We start from the raw sequence: 8,433 nt of genomic DNA, 5'->3' as shown, positions 1-8,433 counted from the left end.
TGGGAACCAAAATATATTTTGTAAAAATGTTTGCGCTGGATTCAAACGTGCAACCTCTTGGCTCTTTTGCACCAGAGGAAGCTGCTTACGCCCATCCAGCATCCCCCTAGCAAAACCAAAACTTTCTTCAAGATAACTGCGCTCACTGTTGCCCCAGTGGCCAGTTTCCACGTCAACTGCCGACGTCCCCAGACATGGATGGATGTCGAATACTGACTTGTATCACAGGTGACCTGCCTGCAAACCATGCCATAGTTTCGCTAGAGAGATGTTGGGTGTGTCAGGAGAGACAAGGCACAGAACAGGCGCATACATGCGCACACACACACACCACACACACACACACACACACATACACACACACACACACACACACACACACACACACACCACACACACACACACACACACACATTGACACACACATCAACATTCAAGCATTCTGAGACAAACAGCCTCAGACACTCAAAGCCAGGATGAGCCTCTATCTCGCATTGAAATTATTTCAAGACCTTCCTTCGCTCTAACCCCTTCCCTCCCCTTTCTCTCCCTTTCTTTTCCATCTACAGTACCTCTAGTCGGTCTGCAGAACAGAGGATCCATCCTGAGGACTGAGAGGCTCCCTGTGGTGCTGCTAAAACTATGATGAAAAGCAAAACTACTCTTGCTCTCTTCTTACATCTTATCACTCTACCTTTTCCCATATACTCTCCTGCCTTCTCTCTCACTAGCTCTCTTAATTTAGCCCTTGCAGAGCTGGGAAGATCTTGGGAAACCTCCTTCGTCTGTGTAGTGGAGGGAAACGACTATTGATTTGACTTAGCTCTCCTTCCACCTACTGTACTCCTGTATGGATGGGGATGGACTTCTGTTTGTGTTTTGATGTATGACCAGCATTGCTTTTCCACTTTTTTCTCATGTATTCAATGGATGGGGCAAGATGGTGATAGTAAACCAGGATGGAAAAACATTGGTAGAGAGTCAGTCTGCTGCTCCCAGTTCGTCTGTAGGCATCTCTCCTCTAGGTAAGGTGGCCTGGGAATGGTCCAGGGAGTTCAGCCACAGACACATCAAATGGGAGGATCCCTCTGAGGGAGCTGTAATGTGTTAATCAGTGTTAGTCGTTGGTGGTAAACCTGCCCCCGCAACGTGACAATAATTAACACCACACACCAACTGGTAATGAGCGTGTGTGTGTGTGTGTGTGTGTGTGTGTGTGTGTGTGTGTGTGTGTGTGTGTGTGTGTGTGTGTGTGTGTGTGTGTGTGTGTGTGTGTGTGTGTGGTAGTAGAAACCATGTGTACAGTGTATAAAGTTTATGTCTATTGATATCCATGCTTTAATACACAGTTCCAAAAAACTGGAGTATCAAACAAGGGAATATTGTGTGATGCATTATACTGTGTGGTGAAATGTACCTCTAAACAAGGTTCATAGAACAGTTACAGTATGTGCTGTGGTTATTCAAAAAGATAATTATGTCCTTACCATGTAGCACCAATTAACAACCTCTATTTCAGTTGTGAATCACTCACTGCTATATATAGGATTACGATGCAATGCATTTAATACACAGACACACACACAGACTCACACCTCAGGTTCTGCTCTCATTTCTTTCTGTAAGAGGGGATAAAACGATAAACAGTCTGAGCTGTAAGGCTTCAATTGTTTGATGAGTTTAAAAACAAGTTCTCTGGGCGACTGTAACAAATTAACACATGGCTCACACACACACACACACACACACACACACACACACACACAGATCCCAGCATTGAGATTCAGTGAGAGGCTGGCTATAGCGTACGCGAGATGAGAGAACCCTTTAAAGGGGTCCTTTCATCCTGTAATACCAGCTTTATCTCCCATCTTTACATCACTAAGCTGCTGCCAGGATCACGTTACAATCCTATGGGCTTAACTTTGCCTCCATTTTATTACAGAGGACTGGGGGGGGGGGGGGGGGGGGCTCTCGGGGAATACAGTAGTTATGTGCTGCACATGCATGATCAGGGTGGGTGGACTCGATCTCGCACATTCCCACCTCTGCATGGTATTTGGCCCCGTTTGAACAAATTATTCAACCATACTTAGGACAATGGACGTTAAATAAAAATGGTGTCTTTATTGGTGAAAATCGACATGCGTCATCATTACGGCCTTCATCAGGGTGCTTCAGGTTATCTATATTATTGTAGGCATTCATTCTGTATATAATAGTGCTTTTGAGCTCTACCAATGTCTTCTAAATTGTTCCCATATGTCCTTCTTATCCATAATACCAAGTCAGACTTAGGACACCTACTGGACCATACTCTGACATTAGATATGCTGTACATGGTCAGGCTCTACAGAGCTGACCTGGTGTGACTGCTGAGTACCTGAGCAGGCTGGCTGGCTCTGAGCTCTGAGTTGAGCCCACAGTCAAACAGGCCATTCATAACTCTGCAGTTAAGCCAGAGAGAGGGATATTTATAACCTAAAGGCCAGAATTTCCTCTGAACCCTGCCAATGTACAGCAGAGAGGGCACATACATACGCCCGCCCGCCCACCCACACACACACACACACACACTGGACACATTTACACCTCCATTTCTCACCCTCTCACTGTCTCTGGAGAGCTCCAAGGCCAAAGGTATTGTATTCGTCACAGCGGGTGAAAGTGGTTCTACAGCAACATAAGAGAAGAGGACTGGTCACCCCTCAGAACCTGGTTCCTCTCTAGGTTTCTTCCTAGGTTCCTGCCTTTCTAGGGAGTTTTGCTAGCCGTAGTGCTTCTACATCTGCATTGCTTGCTCTCTGGAGTTGTTGGTTAATTTCTGTTTAAGCACTTTGTGACAACTGCTGCAGAAAGGGCAATATAAACAAATGTGATTGAAAAATGTGATTGTGTATGTAGTCTATGTGTGAACCAAGACCTATATTTGTTGTTCCCATTGCGTTACCCTGGTAGGTAACTTTTTCCTATGAAGGGCCCGGGGTCATAATAGGTAACGGTGAATACCAGTGTACCTACTGAAGATAAGGTATTAAACCCAGAGCCCTGCTGTAACGGCTGTCGTATAGAGGGGACCAAGGCGCAGCGTGTTGAGTGCTCATAATTATGTTTATTTAAACTCAGAACACAAATGAAAATAACAAAGACAAAACGATCAGCTCACAGTTCTGTTAGGTACTGAAGACTACACAGGATACAACTAAACAGAAAGCAGCTGCCCACAAACACACTAGAAAAAAACCCAACTTAAATATGATCTCCAATTAGAGACAATGCAAACCAGCTGCCTCTAATTGGAGATCATCCCAAAAACTCCAACATAGAAATAGAAATCTAGAAATAAACATAGAAATAGAAAACATAGAAAATCCACCCAAAACACCCCCTGTCACGCCCTGACCTACTCTACTATAGAAAATGACATCTTACTAGGGTCAGGACGTGACAGTACCCCCCCCCCCCGCCCCCAAAGGTGCAGACTCCGAATGCAACATAAAACAACAAAAGAAACCATAAAAGAAAAGGGAGGGTAGGGAGGGTGATAATTGTCTATGGCGGCTCTAGTGCAGTACCCAGAATCTTACTATCCAGCAGATCCTCCAGCAGCGGAGGTGGCTCCGGTTCGGGGTGTAACCCCCGTTCCGTCTGCAGATCCCTCTGCTTCTGTAACACCGGACTGTGGATCGTCGGAGGAGGAACCGGACTGTAGATCCTCGCTGGAGACTCTGGGCTGCGGGCCGCCGCTGGAGACTCTGGGCTGCGGACTGCTGCTGGAGACTCTGGGCTGCAGGCCGTCTCTGGAGACTCTGGGCTGCGGGCCGTCTCTGGAGACTCTGGACTGGGGAACTTCTCAGGAGGTTCCGGACTGTAGGCCGTCTCAGGAGGTTCCGGACAGGAGGTTCCGGACAGGAGGTTCCGGACTGTAGGCCGTCTCAGGAGGTTCCGGACTGTAGGCTGTCTCAGGAGGTTCCGGACTGTAGGCCCTCTCAGGAGGTTCCGGACTGTAGGCCCTCTCAGGAGGTTCCGGACTGTAGGCCCTCTCAGGAGGTTCCGGACTGTAGGCCCTCTCAGGAGGTTCCGGACTGTAGGCCGTCTCAGGAGGTTCCGGACTGTAGGCCGTCTCAGAGGGTTCCGGACTGTAGGCCGTCTCAGAGAGTTCCGGATTGTAGGCCGTCTCAGAGGGTTCCAGACTGTAGTCCGTCTCAGAGGGTTCCGGACGGTGGTCAGTCACTACAGGCTCCGTGCCATGGATCATCACTACAGGTTCCGCGCCATGGATCATCACTGGAGGCTTCGTGCCATGGATCATCTCTACAGGCTCCGGGCCATGGATCATCCCTACAGGCTTTTTGCCATGGATTATCCCTACAGAATCCGGGCCATGGATTACCTCTGGAGGCTTCGTGCCATGGAACATCCCTACAGGCTCCGGGCCATGGATCATCACTGGAGGCTTTGTGCCATGGATCATCGATACAGGCTTCGGACCATAGATCATCACTGGAGGCTTCTTTCGTGGAGCTGGAACAGGTCTCACCGGACTGGAGAGACGCACTAGAGACCGGGTGTGCAGAACTGGCACAGGGCGTACTGGGCTATGGAGGCGCACTGGAGGGAGAGTGCGAGGAGCAGGCACAGGACGTACTGGGCTATGGAGGCGCACTGGAGGGAGAGTGCGAGGAGCAGGCACAGGACGTACTGGGCTATGGAGGCGCACTGGAGGGAGAGTGTGAGGAGCAGGCACAGGACGTACTGGGCTATGGAGGCGCACTGGAGGGAGAGTGCGAGAGGCAGCACATGCTCACCACGATAAGCACGGGGAGTTGGCTCAGGTCTCACCCCTGACCCCGCCAAACTACCCGTGTGCCCCCCCCAAAAAAAGTGTTGGGGCTGCCTCTCGTTCTTCCCCGGCAGGCTTTGATATCTGTCCAATATCTGGCCCCAAGTCCAGTTTATCCTTTCTTTCCACTCCTCTATAGACCAGGTATCCATCTCCTCCCGGGCACGCTGCTTGATCCAATTGTGGTGGGCAGTTCTGTAACGGCTGTCGTATAGAGTGGACCAAGGCGCAGCGTGTTGAGTGCTCATAATTACGTTTATTTAAACTCAGAACACTATAGAAAATAACAAAGAGAAAACGATCAGCTCACAGTTCTGTTAGGTACTGAAGACTACACAGGATACAACTAAACAGAAAGCAACTGCCCACAAACACACTAGAAAAACCCCCAACTTAAATATGATCTCCAATTAGAGACAACGCAAACCAGCTGCCTCTAATTGGAGATCATCCCAAAAAACTCCAACATAGAAATAGAAAACTAGAACTAAACATAGAAATAGAAAACATAGAAAAACCACCCAAAACACCCCCTGTCACGCCCTGACCTACTCTACTATAGAAAATGACATCTTACTAGGGTCAGGACATGACACCTGCTCTAGTTTCCTCAGTCAGTCAGCCAGTCAGGTCCACAGGTTAGCCTGGCAGCTACTGGAAGAGCAGCTAGACCTCCTTCCTTGAATTTTTTCTCTTTCTCTGAATCCTAAAAAAAACAGTTAAGCAAAACTGTGTGTGTGTGTGTGTGTGTGTGTGTGTGTATGTTTACCAGAGGTAGAAAGGGAGATGCCAACTGTCCTCATATACAACAGTATTCCTGACAAACCCATCATCTGATAGATCTGATCCCATCTCAACACCTTGCGCCACTCAGAGGGGGCTCTGACACGTTGTCACCTTGACAACCGCTGCTGAGGTGAGCAGCCAGCTGCTATAGCCGACCTCTGCTGGCAGCGTGCCATGGAGCTGTGGTGCACGCCTGTCAAGAGGGCGTCATGCTGCTGGAGGAAACAGCGAGCGATAAGCAAAACACAAACAAGCATCCGAGATGCAACTGATCGGTCAAAACGCAACAGTCAATAAACATTCTTAAATGCTCATTTGCCTATCGCAATGAAATGTAGCCTAGGGTAGGCCAATGCCTGCTGTGCATTGGGAAAGTATTCAGACCCCTTGACTTTTTCCACATTTTGTTATGTTACAGCCTAATTCTAAAATGGATGAAATAGTTTTTTTCCTCGTCAATCTACAAACAATACCACATAATGACAAAGCAAAAACAGTTTTTTTGAATTTTTTGCAAATGTATAAAAACAAAAAAATGGAAAAATCACATTTACATAAGTATTCAGACTCTTTACTCAGTACTTTGTTGAAGCACCTTTGGCAGCAATTACAGCCTCAAATCTTCTTGGGTATAAAGCTACAAGCTTCGCAAACCTGTATTTGGGGAGTTTCTTCTATTCTTCTCTGCAGATCCTCTCAAGCTCTGTCAGGTTGGATGGGGAGCATCGCAGCCCAGCTATTTTCAGGTCTCTCCAGAGATGTTCGATCGGGTTCAAGTCTGGGCTCTGGCTGGGCCACTCAAGGACATTCAGAGACCCGAAGCCACTCATGCATTGTCTTGGCTGTGTGCTTAGGGTTGTTGTCCTATTGGAATGTGATCCTTCGCCCCGGTCTGAGGTCTTGAACGCTCTGGAGTAGGTTTCCATCAAGGATCTCTCTGTACTTTGCTCCGTTATTAATTCCCTCGATCCTGACTAGTCTCCCAGTCCCTGCCGCTGAAAAACATCCCCACACCATGATAATGCCACCAACATGCTTCACTGTAGGGAAGGTGACAGGTTTCTTCCACACGTGGCACGTTATGAGAGCAGAGAATGTGCTTTTTACTGAGGAGTGGTTTCTGTCTGGCCACTTTACCATAAAGACCTTATTGGTGGAGTGCTGCAGAGATGGTTGTCCTTCTGGAAGATTCTCCTATCTCCACAGAGGAACTCTGGAGCTTTGTCAGAGTGACCATCAGGCTCTTGGTCACCTCCCTGACCAAGGCCCTTCTCCCCCAATTGCTCAGTTTGGCCAGGCAGCCAGCTCTAGGAAGAGTCTTGGTGGTTACAAACTTCTTCCATTTAAGAATGATGGTGGTCACTGTGTTCTTGGGGACCTTCAATGCTGCAGGAATTTTTGGTACCTTTCCCCAGATCGGTGCCTCGACACAATCCTGTCTTGGAGCTCTACGGACAATTCCTTTGGCCTCATGGCCTGGTTTTTGCTCTGACATGCATTGTCAACTGTGGCACCTTATATGGGCAGGTGTGTGCTGTTCCAAATCATGTCCAATCAATTTAATTTACAACAGGTGGACTCCAACCAAGTTGTAGAAACATGATCAATGGAAACAGGATGCACCTGAGCTCAATTTTGAGTCTCATAGCAAAGGGTCTGAATACTTACAGTATGTAAATAAGGTATTTCAGTTTTTTCTTTTGAATATGTTTGCTAAAATTTCTAAAAACCTGTTTTCACTTTGTCATTATGGGGTATTGTGTGTAGATTGATGAGGGAAGAAATATGTTTATCCATTTTGTAATAAGGCTATAACATAACAAATTGTGGAAAATGTCAAGGGGTCTGAATACTTTCTGAATGCACTGTAATGGTCAATAGTTGCAAAGCCTAACTAGCCCTATCATCCTTACTATTAGGCCTAATAAAATATATAGGCTATTTGTAAAGTAAAAAAGTATAGACTAAAGCCTACAATGCAGAGGTTATTGAACACAGAACTGGGCTCAATCAGAGAACTTAGCCTAAAACAAAATCAGAATTGGCTATAGGCTTTAACAAAATAATGTAGCCTATTATTTCATGAATAAGCCTTTTTTGTCTATTTTACTGACAGGCTTCATAATAACGTATAAAAACAACATTCACAATACAAGAAGGAATAGCAAATGTTAAGAGAAAATTGAATAAATTGTTAAAACTATTTAAGATATGAGGAATTAGCCTATCACAATTTCAGGCTACCAGAAATTTGTGAAATTCAAATTATGATGAAACTCCAAACCACTTCAGATCAAGCATAGGCTAACCCTTTCAAATTAATATGGGTCAAATATATAAATAAAGCTATATATATATATATATATATAGGCTATGCTATAGGTTAATCTCTGAGTTCTCTTTTACACCAATTGCTATTCTATTCTGTTCAGTTTTGTTCTGTGATTTTCTGTTTTAGTATGTTCTAGAATGTTCGGTTCGGATATTCTGTTCTAGGCTTATTCCATAAGTGTACCCTAAATAAGCACTTTTAAGCCGACATGTTTCCTAACAGCGTGTGAACTGACTAAAATAAGTAGGCCTAATCTAACCGACTAACTTGTCGGTTTTAATTTAATGCAGAAGACAGAGTGAAGTGCGTGCTTTTTACCACGGGTTCAATTGAGTTGCTAAGCAACTACCTTGGTATGGCAAATCATCCGTGAAATGTAAGTCTTCTAAAGCTGGATGGTGCGTTTTGTCCCACGCCATGAAAGAAGTTTGAAAGTCTCAAAACTAGGCCTAAGCAAAATTGAATAGCCTAA

The sequence above is a fragment of the Salmo trutta genome, chromosome 20, assembly GCF_901001165.1.
Source record: "Salmo trutta chromosome 20, fSalTru1.1, whole genome shotgun sequence".
Taxonomy (NCBI): domain Eukaryota; kingdom Metazoa; phylum Chordata; class Actinopteri; order Salmoniformes; family Salmonidae; genus Salmo; species Salmo trutta.
Note: the sequence above shows the minus strand (reverse complement) of the source record.